The following is a 19,748-nucleotide window of genomic DNA, read 5'->3' as shown; positions in this document are numbered from 1 at the left end:
TTTCCCATGTGAACCTTTCCTCAACATTTCCAAATGAGCTCATGTGAAAGTTTCATTAATAGACTGCTACAGTTCTTGGTGCATTTACCAAGCAATGTTCACTGCTCTGCAGTTCTCTGTTGTGGGTGAAATGAGTAAAGTCATCACCACTTTCGTATATGAGGACCGGAAGAGAGTTAAAGGGATTTACCTAGGGCCTTATGGTCAGTGTATACAGGAACTACTCCTGGACTCCAGGATTCCTGGATCCTATAAGGTAAAATGCTGTTCCAACTCAAAAGATTCATTCAGGTACCAAAAAAAAAAAAAAAACCTGACTGAGGTGTTATATTTAAATCACAGTTAATTCATCAACTTAATGAAATTCATTTTGTAGAAACTAGTTCAAGTAGCAATGCTTAATGTCAAAATAAGGTATGTGGTGAATGTATTCACCTTTGCCTTCAGTTTACACTGAGAACACCTGAAAATGCAAAGGTTAACTTTGCACTTCTCTCTCGAACTTTGCACTTCTCTCTCGACAGTGTTTCAAAATGAAAATGTCAGTCTCACATTCCTTTCTTTCTTTACTCATTTATTTATTTATTTATTTATTTATTTATTTATTTATATGAAGCAAAATCTTAACTTTCTTTTCTATCATGTGCTTTCTTCTTTTTGGCTTATCAATGGATCCTTTTAGGATAGAGGACATTCTATTTCTTGCCTTCAAGAAAGATAATTTGAGATTTATCTTACCAATGATCTTGTGTGTCTTGCTTTGTCCTGTCAATGAAGAAATGACAACATATATTCAACAAAGAAAAGCTTGCTGAAAGCTCTTTGCTATATAGGCATTGTTGTTTGAATCTTAGATGGTCTTTTAAGAAAAAACCCAGAGTCAGATATCAGAGTGAAAGCTGAAAGATCAGAGAAGCAGAACAGCCAGACACTAGTTCTTAACCCTATGAAATCCTCAGCCTAAAGAGAGTGAGTTCCTGTTTCCTCAGGCCTTATATACCTTTCTCTACCCTGCCTTATTACTTCCTGGGATTAAAGGCATGTGTGCTTCTCAAGCAAAGGCATGAGATTAAAGGCATGAGTGCTGGGATTAAAGGTATGTGCCACCACTGCCTGACCTCTATGTCTAATTTAGTGGCTGGCTCTGTCCTCTGATCCTCAGGCGAGTTTATTATGGTACTCAATATATCACCACAGGCATCTCTTTGCTGCCATGAAAGTTAATACTCAAATGGAAGCATCACCTATTTTCAGTGTGTGTGTGTGTGTGTGTGTGTGTGTGTGTGTGTGTGTGTGTGTGTGTGTGTATGTTCACAGAGAGAGAAATATGACCCTGGAGATTAAAACTCTCAGGTTGCCATTTTGGAGGACAACTCAACACATAATCATTTCATGTCAGTCACTCTAGGATAACATCCTTTAATGAACTCATCTAATTATGCACAATAACAGCGTTTTCTGTAAGCTGAGTCTTTCTTCACATTTTACCAATTTTTGGCTTTGTTCTTTGTGCTCTCAGACCACAGAAAAAGGACCTTGCTACAAACTGTGTGAAAACTGAGCCCTACTTTCTTGCATTGTAAGATGGACCACAGTACCCCAAAGCTCCTTTTTAACTTCAACATATATGATTTGCCTCTGTTCCCCTTGAACTCAGGGAAGAGTTTGGCTTGCCTGATGCTGTAAATTACTAAATTCAATTTATCCAACAAAGGTTTACCAATGATTACATAACATCAAAGCTCCTTTACTGAAGATGAACCCAAAACCATCATTTTAAAGGACTTCCACAGAACACTGTGGCTAAAACAATTTTCTTCCAGTAATGATGTTAATGTGACCCCAGAACCAGATCATGGATTTACTCCTAGAATGGAGCCCCTTGAAGCTCTGCTGACTCCATGTGGATGGTGATAGCCATGATAGGAAAGGCAATCAAGGCTCCTATGCGCTGTGCCTTCACTTCATTTGCTGGAGTCTACTTACAAGGCCTAATGGTCTAAGAAGGAAGGCTCTCTGCCCCTCAGAGTCTACAGCCTTTAACTATAGTCAGTAATGTGTGTATTATTTCCTGAGTAATTCAGCTTCATACCAAAGAGTCTCTGAAAGATTTCAATTAGTCCACTACTAGAATAGCAACAGCATTAAGTATGTTATTATATCTGTACTTGGGAGAAAAGAGGTAGGAGGAATGCTAATTCCAGACCAGCCCAGGCAGCATAGTGAGACCTGTCACAAAATGAAATGGCATATTGGAAGTGTAACTCTAAATTAGAAGGCAGAAGGCCTACTACATTTTACTTTATTACAAATCAGTGCGCTTAGGAAATAAACTTGATAAATAAGCATTATATATCTTTCATCATGTGGTGACTAATACTGACAATCTTCTCACAAAACAAACAGTGAAAAGTTGCCACGCAATGCAATGAATATTTTACAGCCATAGTTCTCTTCAACTCCTGAAGAAATATTACTGCTGCCACGTTCTAGCTAAACTGAAACCTCAAGTGGTTAACCAGTGCACACTAGTTTGATTTCACAGTCCCAGTACTTAGATATGTACTGTTCTGGATCCCTGGGAAGACTAGATTTTATGTGTATCACTTCCTTCATGGTCACTGATAACTCAACCATCAACCATGGATCCCAACAAAGATCACTGTTTCTGCCCATCGTTGGTATATATATATATATATATATATATATATATATATATATATATATATTTCACAGTTGGTGCCAACCACAGTCTCATTATTTCTGCCCTAAACAACTCACAACCTCCCTAAGTGATCTTCCCTTTGCCCAATTCACTTTCTCTAAGCCATTTTATGCACACCCAACAGACTCATTCTTCAATCCTTACACTAGCACCACTCTGTTCAAAATTGTATTTGAAAAGCACAGGATTCCAACATTAAAAGCATGAAACAATGAAAAACTAAGGCTGGTAGCATCATACCTTTTACAAATAAGCAATCAATTTTTGAGTGTTAGCAAAACCTTTCCTTTCTTACCTTTTTCTTTTTAAAACTAGTTATGACAGTAAATGTCCATTATTGACCCTTAATGGTCCCCACTACCCAATGATGAAAGCCTGGAAAGTGGTGAGCAGGTATTGCATCTGCTCTGAGTCTCTTCAGCACTGAGTTGAAATATTTACCAGCATTTGGTATTAGCTCATCCAGCAAAGTGAGAACTAGTAAATAAAATTGCTGTCCCAAATGTCAAATATGATTCTTAACTTGTTCTTTTACTATCCAAACATAGTCCTAGAGAACAGGATAAAACATATCTCTGAAAACTTAGTATTCTGTTATAAGTACTGTCCTAAAAATTCTACTTAAAAAGTTAAAACATTTATATTTGAAATGGAAGCTGTGGTGTCATTAAAAATCTCATACTTCCACACAAGCGGACCACGTGTCTCTATTGCTGGGTGTTAGTTACTGTGAACTCTTCCTTCAGAGAGATAATTTCTGTATCATCATATTTTCATAAAGCCTTAGCTATTTATAATGTGTTTTTCTAATACAAAGATCCCTTCTCATACACACTGAAGTTATGTCTTGACAAATCCATCAAGAATATAAAACACCTGGAGATAACAGCATGCATAATCTGCCTAATCAGCCAAACACCTGGGCATAGCATCTCCAGCTCCCTGTGAAGAATGGGACTGTCCCACCTGCCATCATGGCTGAGCAGACACTGTGACTCACTATGGCTGTCCAACACCATGAAGCAGCATCAAAGCACGTTTTACTAAGCCCCGGGAGATCCACTCTCAAAGACCAGTTTCTGCCACATATGTATCATTTTAGTACCATTGGAGTGCTTGAAGTCACCAGCTACCAGCTACTGTACATCAGAAACGATCTCTCTCTGAGAAGACAGAAGCTGAACACTAAGAGTCATTGTCTCTCAACTCCAATAACAAGTAAAGACTGAATCACACTTCTGCTGTAAGTCAAACAGGACTGGTTTGAACCCTTGTAAACTTAAAGTCACAGACCTCAAAAAAAAAAAAGCTACCATAGTCTAAAGGTGAATAATAGAAGTAAGAGATAAATTGCTATTTGTGTTCTTAATATAAAGAAGATAGGAGAACTTATTCAAACACTAAAGGTTACTAAAATAAAATTGAAGAGAAGGAAAAAACAAGAGAAAAGATCACTCTGTACTAACTGTACTCTAATGTGCCTTGGTCATAAAGATTGTGGACTCTGTTAAGGAGAATACTATGGAATAGGAATGCATTGAGTTTTTCTCCTCTGATACAGAAAGCCACAGCATTTGAAATAGCTTCATATGAGCAGGGCATTGCCTAAGAAGGAGTTGGAGTAAAACACTCATGCCTGAATCTGTGACCAAAAAGTATCATTCTCTTTATACCCAATTTAGATTTTACAATCCTGATAAAATTTCAGCCTTGTGATGACACTAAGTTCCCAGGAAACTTTCACAGGGAACTGTCGGCCTGGGTGTTTCTTAGTTGACCTACTTTTAACTACCAACATGATAGGTAAATGTCATAGCCCTTTCCTCCTTACCCCTGACTCCTCATCCTCAGGGTAGCAGAACGGAACACAGCTGCCTTCCCTGTTAGCAGTATTGACTGTGTAGAAGCCAGGCATTGTATTGCTGTAAAAATAATTGAAATAAACAGAAGGAGAAAGTAATTTTTGTTCTGGTCCATGGTTTCAGTGCATGCTTATAGCTTGCTCCATCGCCATAGGCCTGGAGTGAGGCAGAACACCATAATGGTGAAAGCGTATGATGCATCAAAATTACATTATGGTGGCCAAGAAGCAGAGAGGGGTGACCCAGGAATGAAGAGAATAAAAGACACACCTTTCAAAGGTAACCATCTGGTGACCTACCTCCTCCAAGCAGGCCCAACTCCTAACCTCCCATTACTTCCCAGTAACACCATAAAATTATAACCCTATCACTAGATATCCTACTCATGAACCCAGAGCCATCAGGATCCAATCAGTCCTCTAAAGTCTGTTGGCTAACAACAAAGCTCCCTTGTGTGTACATGTCTACAGAGGCATTTCCCATGCAACCCATAGTAGATGGTCAGCTGCACTTCTTTATGTGTAAAGTGGAGAGAATTATTACATGCAGGGATGTGGTGAGGTTTAAGTAATATAAATCAGATGCAAAAGAGCCTTATTAAATGCTAGTGAGTTTAGTAAGAAGATCCCTTCAAGGGTAAGAGCCTCTTTCAAGATACGAGCTACAGACTCATCACCCTGACAGATGCTTGCAGCCTGGCATGAGGCTCTGCAGATTTACAAAACTTCAAGGCACCAATGAATACATTTACAAAAGTGGAATTTTGGCATTTGTTCAATCCATATTTATTCAATTTGTTTTCTTTGCCAACATTGAAAACACAAAATAAATAATGTAGTACCTGTCCTCAATAAAGCTGGAAGGCCATCTCTCCCATTTCTTAAAGGATGGCCACAGGAAGGCACAGGGCTAGAGGATAAACTTTTTGCCGAGGGAATGGAAGGTTCTTTCTCTTGAGAGAAGTTAAACATGGGAGAGGGCAGGGAAATGTCTCCCTCCAGGAGATCTCTAATTTGATTTCGAACGCTGTCTTTACCTTACGGACAACATGAGATTTGGGAGTGCTGGTGACCTGTGGCAGGACATAATGTTGACTACCCATTTTTATTCATGCAGAAGCCACTAACATTGATGCTGTCTTACATCAGACTGGGTACTTTGAGAGGAAATTATTTCTGACATTGTGAAGTCTATAAAGACCAAAATCATGGTGTGGCTGGTGCAATCTCTGGTTGCAAGATGGAAACTCATTGTTGCATCTTCTGGAGAGGAGTAATGTTTTATCTTTTAGAGACAAAAGAAAGATGGAAAATCTACTTCCCGAGGCTATTTTCCTAATGTCATTAATAGCTCTGTCCAAATCCTTCCCAACACTGTGCCCTGGGAATTACATTTCAAACATATTGATTTGTGGCCTGGATTCAGATCAGAGTAGCTGGCACCACTGACTTCTGAGAAAATGTTCATTCTGTCAAGAAAATTGGTTGCTATCACTATAGAATTAGTTATAGTCAGAGCAATACATTGCAAAGGAAAGCTGAGGTGATGATGGCTCAGTAGATATAAAGTACTATGTGAGCCTGAGGAGCCCATGTAAACATCCAAATGTAGTTGGCATCTGTCTATAACTAATTCTCCTATTATAAGATGCAAAGTAGAGACAGATGAATCCCCAGTAGCTCACCGACTAGTTATTCTTGAATATGTAGCAGTGAACCAGAGAGTCTACTTCATACAATGTGGAAAGGTAAGGTTGCTAATGCATGCTAGTTTCCTTCAAGACTGTAACACTCCACCCTGCAGGGAAGCTCCTTAAGCAGGAAGATAAACAGCTCGAAATAGCTTCAGGAAGTTCCTGAAACTGACCAAATTTAATAGGCCTCCTCCTTTCCAGAATAGACAAGCAAAGCTTCAAAGACAACTCTCAGATAAGTCAAGCTGTGAAGATGACTCTGAGCCCAGACAAACGACCTGGAAGCAGAAACCAGCGGAGCTCCCTAGAACCAGTTTAGACCAACTAAGGTACCTGGAAAGCTGCCTGTGGAGCTGCCTGCAAGATGTGCAGTGTGCTCCAGGTTTCCAGCTTTGTGAGCTGTCACCTGTGCCGGTGGGCTTTGGTGATGCAGCTGTCTCTGAGTCATTTCTGCTCCTTTTAAGTAACCCCAATAAAACTCATTGGTTCACCAACTTGGACTTTGGTGGTATCTGTACTTTATTTTGTAGCAGAATCCCTATCTGGAATGAATAAACATGTGTGTTGAATCTCCCCAGAAAAATTTTTGTCATACAACAGGGTTGGAATTCAAAGCAAACAGTAAAGGAACTATTTCTATTTCTCATTGCTCAGCCCAGTTCATCAAGGTGGGAAAGAGAATGAGGCCCTGGTAAGAGGTAGCATCTATCTAATAGGAAATATTTACCTGAAGCATGCCTGTTCTGCTTCTCTCAGCAACTGGAAAAGACCATGGGCAGCTGCCACAGCTGCAGTCCATCAGCCACTGGCTGCTGGAATCGTTTCCTATTCACGCTGCAAATTAGCACAAACATGCTCACTTAACAGAACACAAATATTTTTATCTTCTTGTCCTGAAGATCAAACTTCCATAATTAGTCTCACTGGGCCAAAAGCAAAGTAATAACAAGGTGCATTCCTTTTAGTTCTAAAGTAGAATCCTCGCTGTCACCTTTCCCAACTTCTAGAGACCACCTCCACTCATTATGTGCTAAAGTCCCCTTTATCCACCCTTAAAACCAGCAATGCTTCAAGTCAAATCCCTTTCTTCCATCATCTATCTATATTTGACTTTCATCTTTTGGGCTTTGTGTGTGTGTGTGTGTGTGTGTGTGTGTGTGTGTGTGTGTGTGTGTGTGTTTGGACCAGAAATCATTTTACCTTGTTTTTTGAGACAGGGTCTCCTGCTGAATCTGGGGATAACTGGTTCAGCTAGGCTGACTGTCCAGCAAGCCTCGGGGGTCCTACTGCCTCTGTCTCCCCATGATTGGCACTACAGAAACATGTTACCATGTCCAGCTTCCTTACATGGATGATAGGGATCAAACCTGTGTTCTTATGGTTACACACATACTACACTTACTGAGCTCCTGTTTTTCTTTACATATTTCTGAAGCCCGTTTCTCTTTAAGTATCCTCACAATTAGACTATACCTGGTCATTGAAAATAATTAGCTCCTTTCATGATTATCAATATCTTAACTCTTATATGGCCATAGTGTGCTTGGACATGCAAGATCCTGTAGCTTTAGGTTTCAGGCACTGGGGTATAGACGAAGAGGTTAGAAGGAAGAACTTTTGGCTCAGAACCCACGAGATCAAGTTCTCAGCACAAAGATTTATTTTCCCCAGAGGGACAGAGGGCAGGGAATAAGGGACAAAGACAGGAGATAGAGGACAAGGGAGAAGGGGGTGGGAACAAGGAAAAGGGGACAGGGGTATCCCAAAAGACACTGGTCTGCCTCTGGATAGAAAGGATGCAGACATAGCCCATAGGCAAATGACAGTTTATAAAGGCACAAGGGGAAACCACATGTTAGGATGAGGTATTTAATTTTAAATGAGTATGTTAATTAGGTGAGCCAAAGTGGGCTTTGGTTGATGGTCTTCAGCACTTTGACAGCTGGACCTTGGTAGTGGATCTAAGGAGGAGGAAGTGGCCAAATAAGGGAATAGACCATGGCTAGCTTTAGAGATGTAATCTAAGGGTTTATCAGAAAGCAGAGAGATTGGGAGAAGGACAAGGTCTGCCAGAGTCATGCCTACCATGCTCAAGTTAGCCAGAGGTCATTTTTTTTTTTTGTTTTGTTTTTTTATTCCCTCTCACAGTTGGGGCTTGAGAACAGGATATTGATATTAATATCAATATAACAAAAAACACAATGATGAACAAAACTAGGATTTGGGCTTTGCCTCCTTGTTATCATCTAAACACACTTGCCTTTTTACCTAGTGGGTAAGGACTTCCCCAAAAGAAGTGATCCTTAGGCCCAGTACCCAAGGGAAAGGAAAACATTTCATGATACACCGCAGGAACCTATTACTCACTTGAGAACCCTCTGTCCCTTAGCTTGCCAGTAATCTTAACTTTCGACTCCTTTGACACTAGATGATGCCTTGCCTTGCTCATGCAGTTTACATAACCAGGAAAGATTTGGGTTTTCACAACACTGCTTTTGATGAACCAAAAATTTTGAGTGAAGAGTTGTCTTACTATTTGCTTTCCTTTTCACTGTTACAGACTGTCTGACAGATGTAATTTAAGGGAAGAGAGGCTTACCTAAGCTCAAAGCTTCAAAAGGTAATTCATCACCTCAGGGAAGGCACAGTGGAGCTCATCATGATGGAAGCAGGCATCTGGAGTTCTTCACATCTGGATGGCAAATCAAGACGCTGAGAGGTGTACCAGAGATAGAGGTGGGTATAACCTCCAGAGGCCCACTCCTAATGGTCTACATATGCCAGCTAGCCCCAATGTCATTAGGCTCCATAATCCTCCCAAACAAAGCCACCAGCTGGGCACTAGGTGTTCAAATACATGAGCCTTTGGGAGTATTACATAAACAATAAATCACTGCCTTTGGTGCTACCCCAAATTAAGTACTCTCCCATCATGCTGCTCACTGAAAGAACAGAAGGAGTTGTCATTGCCGCACCACTACAAGTCTGTTCTACATAAACCGTAATACTTATACTTATATATTTTATTAGAAATACTATGTGGGAAAGGACTGTGCACAGGTTACCCAGCTCTGGGAAATCCTTCCCTGGTTGGCTATACTATAGAAAAATTATAGATCTGGATCTCTGCCTCACAAGAGAAAAAAAATATCTGAGAAGGCTACTGGGAGAAGTCCCTATGTTGTTGAGACTTCACCAAAGCAAGGTATAAAAGACAGCATACATGAGCTATTCACTTTCAGCTTGGAGTTTTTGTCTGTATCTGGATCTTCTCTTGTCCCTGTAAGCTTCAGTACTTTTACTCCATCTTTGCTTCTGTTCTCAAGATAGCTCAGCTGTTTCAACTTCAGTAAGAATTCAGGGTCATCCTTGAATTATAAAAACTATAAAAAAAAAAAAAAAAAAAACTCAATAGGTCAAGGTAATACACCAGCAACCAACCTTCAACCAGTGAGTTAGGAACCAGTAAATGTGTGATTTTTCTTGCCATCTCTCACATACACAGGTCAGAGGCATCCTCCTTATTGCCTTGTAGATGGTCTCAGAGGTATTGGATACCAATTTTTCTGCTCTCAGATAACCAATTGTATAATGTATTTGAGTATTGGCTTATTCTATTTTGTTCATGTGTGGATTCCAGTTCTTTCTATATAAACTGCCATTAGCCCATTGTCTCAGGCTCAGACAACTCAAGATTCTGCAGATGGGATCACCCAGCTGCTAGACAGTAACCCTGACTTCACTGCTGGTGGTGAGTTGGTGACAGTGGCGTCACACTTAGTAGGGTTCTGACCTCAAGGGACTGGGAAGAAGTCTAAAGCAAAGACAACATTTGTTTTTGTGTCAGCTGTGACCCTTAAGTAATGTGAGGGCCATGGGATCATTAAGCATGGGAGACTTGATGACCTATGAAATGTCTTTGAAGCTTCGGGAAGGAATGATGAGAAGCTTCAGGCAGCAAATCAGAAAGGAAAGTCACTCTGTGAAAGCCAAAACTCTTCCATGGCAGGATCCAAAATGATTCCTAATCCCTTAGAGTGTCAAGGTCAGCAAAGGCCTAATTTCATTTGTATGTGTGTCATAAATCAAAGGACAAAATCCATAACCTCAGCCCGTCTCCTATGTGAAATTAGAGAAGGGGTCACTGAGAAATGGGAGGGAACATGCCAGTGGATGAAGATGACCACGTTTACTGCTGCCCTGCATGCAGGACAGCAGAAGCAGCTTCATTCCTTTCTGTAAAGACTATGTTAACCCACATAGGCAGGCAATTTGCATAATAGCTGCTCATTTTGGAACTGAATTTCTTCTCTCTTTTGCCTCCAAACCAGATCGGGTCTCAGCATAGCCAGAAAACAACTGCCTGCCTCTCCTATAGGGCAAAGGGGGTTATACAGCAAGACTTTCCCCTCCACCTACAGGGAATATTCCATCTTGCAAAGACTGGGAAGAACTTGAGGATTTTGAACATAGTAGGCAGAATTACACTGAATAAAAGGGTAGTCACTGATTGAGAAGGACTTTCGCATGACTAAAATTTTAATATTTTATCAAGGATACCTCAAATGGGTGAAGTGATATAGCTTTCCAAAGCTACCATAGCAGAAATATTGAAGAGGGGTCATAGCAAGCTTTTGGGTAGGGATGCCAAGATTTATTATGTGAAGCCAAAGAATTCATCCTGTAACTTCCCATAACATACTCATTTCACTATGACCATAAAGACTTGACTGTTAACAAATGCATTGGCACATCTGAGGAGGTCAGAATGATCACCCAGATTCAGGTTGGTGTTGACAGGAAATTCCACGTTAGAACTTGGCTCCCAGTTTTAAATGAGAATGGCAAAAATCTGAGACAGTATGGGACATATGGTACATTTAGCCATCATGGGAAGGTTACTGACCTTCACAACTAACAATCTAGAGTACCAGCCAGGAAGCCTACACTGACAATTTCTAGTACACCATGGCTTTTGTAGACATAGCCCTTAGCTACTTCTCTAGCACCATGATGATAATGAACTAACCTTCTGAAGCTGTAAGCAAGGTACCAATGAAATGTTTTCTTCTGTAAATCATCTTGGTTATGGTATATGTTCACAGCATTGGTACCAGGGATTGGGGTATTGTTGTGAAAGGAGAGACCATGCTATTTGTCGGAGAAATATAAAAGACTTTGGGACTTTGGACTAGAAAAGTAGTTGAATACTTTAAGTGGGGCTTAATGGGCCACCCTAGTAAAAGCATGGAAGACAGTAGTGCTGAGGGCAATGTGGACCATGCAGGCCGGCTCAAGAGGGTTCAGAGGGAACGAGTATTAGTAAGTAGCGAGAGTCCATTCTTGTGATATTTTGGCAAAGAATTTAGCTACTTCCTGCTCTTGTCCAAAAAAAGTGCTAGAGGCTAAATTGAAGAGTTTTGGATTAATGTCAATTGGCAAAGGAAATTTCAAGACAGCCTAGTATTTATTATGTCATGTGGTTATTAGTGTTCACCCCTATACAGATCCACAGTGAAAAGGAGTGAGCAGGGCAAACAAAAATATAAAATGTACAATTTGAGGAGAAAATGAGCACCAGGAAATATCATGTTGGAGCCAAGTCCTGTGCTCAAGCAGATAAAACATTTAAAGAAAAGCCTGATTGAGAATAGAATAAAGGGAGTGGTACCCTTAGTGTAAAACCCCACCTAGTTGAACTTTCAACTTATAAAAAGGAATTAAAGGAAAGCTTAAGTAGCAAAGGAAGCCATCAACAAGTGAAAGATTATATGAATGTAATTCACTGTGTGTGGGGGGTGGGGGCTAATACTAGTCCCAGCAAGTAGAAGAACTTGAGAACTTTACCACTTGGTTCTGGAGTTAGAGTCAATAAGGATACAGAGAAAGAGGTTATGGAATCTTCCTGCACATTTAAGGAAAGCTGCCAAGACCAGGTATGTGGCAGGGGAATCCCTGCATGGAAGCACAGAGCATTGGGTGAAGCTGTAAAGGTGAAGCCTGGATTGCACTGGAAACTCCAAGATGTTGGAGATGCCAGAGACATGGGATACCTTCCAAGAAAAACTACAAACAAGGTATCTAACAGCCCAAGAGAGGTAAGTGTCCTGTAGCCAACAAAGTTGGAAAATAAAAGCCATCTAATAAATTCTTTAACATAGACATGAAGCAACAGAATTTGGAGTTTGCCCTGCTGGGTTTAATTCTTACCTTGGTCCGGTATTTCCTCACTATGCCCCCTTTCCTCCCTTTTGGAATGGTAATATATATTCTATGCCATTATATGTTGGAAGCATGTAATTTACTGTTTGATTTTTTTAAGGAGGTTACAGACTGCCTTGGGTCTCAAAAGGGATGTTACATTTTGGACACTTAAGTGGTCTTGAGAGTGAAAGACTATGGGGACTTTTGAAGTTGAATTGAATGCATCTTGCATTATGACATGGTTACAAGCTTATGGGGGTCAAGGAATGGAATTTGATGGCTTGAATAAGAATGGTTCCAATAGGCTCATATGTTGAATGCTTAGTCACCAGTGAGTGGAACTCCTTGGAAAGGATTAGAAGATGTGGCCTTGTTGGAGAAGGTATGTCACTGGGGGTGGGTTTTGGGGACTAACCCTCTGAGACTGTAAGTGAGCCCCAATTAAATGTTTTCCCCCATAAATTGCTTGGTCATGGTGTCTCTTAACAGCAATAGAACGGTAACTAAGACAATGGGTCCAATATCACATAGTTTATGCAACTTTCAGAGAATGTATGCACTTAGCATTTGGCATGCATCTGTCACATTGGTTTCCTGATTAAAGAAATGAGAACCATCCTTTCATGACAATTATTCAAGTCCCTAATACTTTCTTCACAATCCAAAGTAAGACATTACCTCAGACAGAATGCTGTGTACAAGAAACAATCAAAGAAATTGACATCATCATTAAAGTCTTAAGAATGGTGAGTCCCATAACATCCCAATTTAATTTGAATATTTGCTTTCCAAATGATCAGCTAATGAATGGCAAAGGCAATAGGGTACCATAAACTTAACTGAGCAGAAGAAGCCTGAGATGTGGCTGTTTTAGAAATAGATTACCGTAGCCTTTTGGCCTAGAGACACAGTTAAGTATCTAATAAGTGCATTTTATTAGAAATCAGAAAGTCAAAAGAGAATCCTTTACATGAAGGAAAGCAGAGGGACATCATGCATGTTCAGTGCTCACCAAAGGTCATGTGAATTCTCTTGCTTTCTATCAATACTAATTCTTTATGAACCTCCAACTTTCTATAGAACATTATACTGGATGTCCATTGGATCAGCTAGACAAGCAAGCTATATTGTGGGCCTTTTCAGGTTTTAGATATTATAGTTGGTCATTCATTTTGGCCTATTCAGCAGACTACTCAGAAAGCTGTCAATTTTGTCTGAAACTTCTTTTCTGCACTTCTGCAAGTGGCATGCATGTCCTGTGACTCAGCAATCAAGAGTGCTAAAGTTGTCTGTGGCAATGCTGTGTGCAATCTGGCAAGACCCAGTAGATGCCACAGTGAAAATCTCAGTCATTATTCTGAAGAAGCAATGCCAATGGAAGTATGCTAACATGTTGATTCTTGAATTAATATTTATGCTTAACAGAAAGCCTCCTATGCTGGTTGGAATGAGAAATGCCCCCCAGATGCTCAGGTATTTGGACGCATGGTCCCTAGTTAGTGGCGCTGTTTGAAGAAGTTTAAATGGTAGAGCCTTGCTGGAGGAAGTGTCTCACTTGGAATGGGCTTTGAGAGTTTGTTGCCTTGTTCCACTTCCAGTTCACTCTCTCTGTTTCATGTCTGTGGTTGAAAACATTATCTCTCAGCTTCTTGCTCTGCCTAATACCATACCTCCCCTTGCCATTATGGATCCCCACTCTGAAACCATGACCAAATAAACTCCTTCTTCCTTAAGTTACTTTTGGATGTGGTGTTTTATCACAGCAACTGAAAAGTAACTACTATGCATCTAAGGTAGGCAAGCATCTCTTTAACCATTAGAATAGTATGATTCATCCTATGGATACCAGCAGTCCCTCCTTAATCACCCATAGGCTTATACAATGAACCCTGAATGCAGAGGCAGGATGGCAGGAATGAAAGTCACAAGGCTGATCTCATTCCTTCCTCTGCTACCTGACATGCAGCATGCATGCTGGTTCCACTAGTATAATGCTGTCCCCTCAGGATGTTCCACAGGAACATAGGTTTAAGTTGATTACATGCTAGCACTTCTCTGTACAGACAGTTATCCTGGGTAACCAAATTTGATGCTTATTCGTCTGACTTCCCCACCTGCAATGTCTGATAGAGTAATTTGATAGCTCATTTGCATATAAATGTATATAACACTGCATCTGCTGAAAAAGCCTATTTTACAGGAAAAGAGGTGTAGCAAGGACATGCATCTTCATTGTCAATATGACGGGACTTTAAAGTCTGGGCACGTCTGTCAGAGTATTTTTGAAGAAGTTAACAGAGAAAGGAAGACTGTCCAGAAATGTGTGACTAAATCTGTGAATAAACGAGGAAATGGGAACAAGGAAGCCCAGTGAGTGCCAGCATTCATCTCTGTGTGCCTTCCCACTGTGGATGTGCCGTGGTGTTCTTTCCTCTACAGCTATAGTTGCTCTCACAGAACATCCCCCCCACTCCATGATGGACTGTACCCTCAAACAGTGAGACAAAATAAACCTGTCCTTCCTTACATTACCATTGTTGAGTACTCTACCATAGCAAATAACTATCGACAGCATACCTGTCCATCATATCCACCCAAACACTGCCAGCCTGATAGAATTTTTGCTTTAAAAAAAAAGGTGCAAATAGCCTGGCTAAAAGTAGTGGCCATACCCTAAAGGTTTGTGATGCTGTCTTCTAGGATGACTCTGAACTCACCGAATGAACTGAGACTGTGTCCCCAGGGTTTACAATGTATAGATCCAAGAATAAAAGGTGTTAAGTAGTATTGAACCCCACTTGGCATCATGCAAGTGACCTGATGGAATAACATGTGCTTTTTGTGTTCTCAAACCTCCCCTGCTGGATTGGAGGGCCAGAGTCCAAGGAAGGTTTCAGATTACACTACTCTGAAAGCTATGGCCATGCCAGGTAATCAGCAGGCAGAAGAGGGCTTTAGAACGTTAATAAGCCTTAATTATAAAAAGATGGCATTGCTGCCACACAATTAGGGCAGGCAGGGGGCATGTATGGAAGCCAGAATATTCAGTGGTACATCTCTTCTTGCTTTGATGGTCAGAGACAATTTCAAGCAGCACTGTAACACCCAAGTCCAAATAGAGACAGGCAAGTTAAGACTGGGTGCCTTGAGGTAAATATCCAGGTAATCTTAAGTAATTAATGAGGATCAGAGAATCCAGAAGAGAGGGTTTAATGAGGAGGTGATAGCAATTTCAGCCTGAGAAACTGCTATGAAGATGGAGAGACTGGAGCTGGTTTTGTTAGCTCTGTAGCTTCTATAGTTTGCTAGCTCTACAGTTTCTATAGCTTCCTTGGTAGATGTTGGCTACTCCTCAGCCCCCAATAGCTCCATGAAGGTTACACTGAGTGGAAAATGAGGTTGGAATGGTGATGGTGGGGAGTCTGCTGTGCATCTCTGATGCAGTCTCGCATCTTCATGGCACCAATGACTTTCAGTAATGGCTGTGAAGACATCTTTCCCTTTGTACTTTCTATGGACCCACAATTCTGCTTACTTCTCAAATAGTTTCTATACATGAAAACATTTGGTTAAAATCCTGCTTCTTCGTAAGCCTGGCTTAGAGCTTAATGCTTCATCCACATCTTTTTATGTGATACCCAAGCCTGAAAGTCTCCAACACTCTTCATCTCAACCTAAAACCTAGATCTGCCTTAAAACCACACTGATACTTATTTCTCCCCTCTTTTGTTGGTTATTGGGGTTTTTATTTTATTCACTGTCATCTCACATTCATAGTTTCTTATTTTAATTCATTTAAAAAATAATTTCATTGACCAATAGAAGCAGATATATATTTATGCTATATAGTGTTTTAAAATGAGTATACATTTATTATGAATAAGTACCTCTAAATTGCTAAGTTAAGCTAGTTAATGTAATATTCTCCCATATAATTTATCAATGGAGAGGATACTTCAAATCTGTTCTCTTAGTCATTTGCAAGTATACAATGTATTATTAACCATGCTGCACAACAGAACTCTTGGACATCTCTTCCTGTCTGCCTGAAATTGTGTCTATGTTTGTGTCCTTAACTCCCATGCAGGGTAACGGCCATTCTGCTCTGTGTCTGTGAGTTTAACATTCTCAGATTCCACACATAAATGAGATCATGTTGTACTTATCTTTCTGTGCCTAGTAGATTTCACACAATATAATATTCTCCAGGCTCATTCACACTGTCGCAAATGCAGATTTCCTTCCACTGTGGCTATTGGCCTGTTTTATTTATCCATTCATCAATTGATAGGTAGACTCAAGTTTTTCATCCATTAATGGATGGTGAATGTGTTCCCCAAGTAGTGGTTCTATGCTTGGATGCTCTGGGAACTTGAGGAGGTAATTCCCATCAGGCAGAAGTAGGTCAGGAGGCCTCTGAAGGTTATGCTCAGCCACTAGCTCTTATTGTGTTCACTACTTCCTACTCTGCCATGATATAAACAGCTTCCACAGATTCCTACTACCATGACCTGTGCTTCTCTGTCAAGCTTTCCTTTCTTTAATGGTGTGAAACCCTCTAAACCTATAGGGCAGAAAATCTTGCCTCTTGTGAAAAGTCTATGTCAGGTAATTTGGTCACATCAATACCAAAGTAATTAATACCATTTGATTTTCTACCTTAGCTACTCTAACAGTGCAATGACTGATATGTGTGTGTGTGTGTGTGTGTGTATTAGTATATATAATAAAGTATATTCATCTCATATGTGTGTACATCAGTTCCATTTTTAATTTTGGGGGAACATTCTCCAATTCTCTCTTTCTGAAGGAATCCCAATGCTAGCAGGAAAGACAATTTGCAGAACTAAAATTGGTCACCTGTCATACATAGCCTTCTCCATGCGTAGGGGAATCCGTACGCCTCCGTTGTGGCCAATAAGAGAAAGTTGATTGATAGCTTCCCAGAAGGGAAAAGTCACCTTCATAGGAACCAATTTTGTTGCCATATAACTTTTTGAGCTTCATCCTTCTTCCAGCTTGAAAGGTTGAAAGGAAAATGGACGTGAATCATTCATCTTGAACATGAGACGAGACATGTGTATTGAAGATTTAGGGTAGAGTGAATAGAAAGGGAAAGTTGAAGGAAATGGTTTCCCTGTGGTATCATGGAGCTTCCATGCCAGCTTCTTTGACAGGGTGGCAACTAATTAACTCTTAAGAGTTTATTAAGGCACTGTAAATGTGTGTTCTGTAATGCACAGTTGGACATAATTCTAATTAATAACAATTTGTTTTCTTGTCTCCAACCTCCTGGTCCCTTTTAATCCTTAAATGCATCATGCTCTTGTCTCAGATTTTGCTCTCAGTGTTCCACTGTCTAGAGCTTTACCCCCAATGCCCTTCAATGCCCACATTACTTGCAACTTCATTTCCTACAGGTCTCTACTCACATGCCAACATAAATTTTACTACATAGTCATAAAATCTACCTCCCTCCTTTCATACATATTCTCCTTAGCATGCTCTCCTCTTTGTTTCTAATCCATTATTAGCTTTGACATAAAATACTTATTTAAGTAGTTAATTTTAGATTTGTTTGTTTGTTAAGATCCTTAAACACAAAATCCTTGAATTAATCATTGAATTATTCCTCAAACCAGGGATCTTCCTTACCTCAACCTGTAGGAGGCACAGAGGTCCTTGTGCTCACAGATAAGCACTAGGGGGCCAGGAATGTTAAACACACAGGGTTGTATCTTCAAAGAGGAGAATGTATAACCTGTTTTTCTCAAGAGGGCTGGGAGCAGACTCAGTTGGTTAATGGGCTGATGACCTTTGCATTATCTGCATGGCTGAGATCACACCAGATACTCCTCTAGACCTTTATCTTGAGTTTGTTTTCTCAGTTAAACTATAGAACCTATCTCTATGGAAGATGTCACTTGTACTTTACAAAGAGTTTTGATGCAGTCATGTCTTAAGCTTTGTTGTACAGAAGGGACTGAGTTAATTATCACTAGGATATGTTTCACCAAATTGTCATAGGCTGAAATATGCCTAAAATAAGCTACTTGTGGTCAGACTACCAAAGTTTGAACTAGCACTGGCTACTGAGTTGCATGGAACCCGAATTGCCTTCATGCTTCCCTCAAACCATTAATCTGCTGGCCATGGTGGTCACAGAGACCTCTGCATGAGCCCAAGTGTCATGAACCCAGATAGTGGCTGCACAGTTAATTAAATATGTAATAAACTTAGCATACAGGATAGAAGTTATCAGGTTAGCAGATGCCCATAAGCTCTCAGTTCTCTCCTTTACTCTGACAACTTTCCTTATGGAAGTCAGGAAAAAGACCAACATCTCTCATAAATAAAACTTCAAAGTACTCAACAAAGTACCAGCAAAATGAACACAAGAGCATCAAAAGAGGATTATACATCACAATCAAGTAGGAATTCATCAAATAATGCCAAGTGCATTTAATCTCTGAAGATAATTAATATAAAATGTCATAACATTAGAATAAAGCAGAAAATCAAACAGTGATCTCAATAAGTACACAAAAATCATTTATCAAAATTCTATATCCTTTCATAATAAATATTCACACAGTTAACTGAAATATAGGGGTATTTCCTTAACTTATAAACCTTTAATGCTTTTTCTTAAGACCAAGAGGAAGAAAAAATGTATACACTTAGCACTACTATTCAACATTATACTAGAAATTCTAGTTACAGAAGTTATACCAGGGACATGAAATTAGAAAACATCAATCCCAGAAAAGAAATCATGACACTATTCTACCCTCATTGAGCATAATCCATGGAAAGTCATTAGGGAGTATATCTATATGATTAATAAAACTAATAAAGAGTTTAGCGAAGTTGCCAATTACAAAACCAATATACAAAACTCGATGACATTTCTATATGATTGTGATTCATGGTCTAAAAAATGAAATTTAAAAGTCAATTCCTTTAATACTGTGCTCAAGATAATAAAACAGAAATTGGTTTAACCAAAATGTTCCAAACCCCCAAACCATCACTCTGGAAAAAAAATTGATGAGAGAAAGTAAAGAAAACCTCAATAAATCAAAGGATGCTCTGAGTCTGGGTTGGAAATATAATTTCATTAATATGGCAAAAGTCTCCAAATTAATCTACATATTGAAGAAAATCCTTAAAATCCTCCAGGCTGCCTTTTTGCAAGCTGATCCTAAAATGCATACACACCCAAAACAAACAAAACAGAAATAGAACAAAGAAGGAATAATCT

Source organism: Peromyscus leucopus, chromosome 9, assembly GCF_004664715.2.
Source record: "Peromyscus leucopus breed LL Stock chromosome 9, UCI_PerLeu_2.1, whole genome shotgun sequence".
In the NCBI taxonomy this organism is placed as follows: domain Eukaryota; kingdom Metazoa; phylum Chordata; class Mammalia; order Rodentia; family Cricetidae; genus Peromyscus; species Peromyscus leucopus.
Note: the sequence above shows the minus strand (reverse complement) of the source record.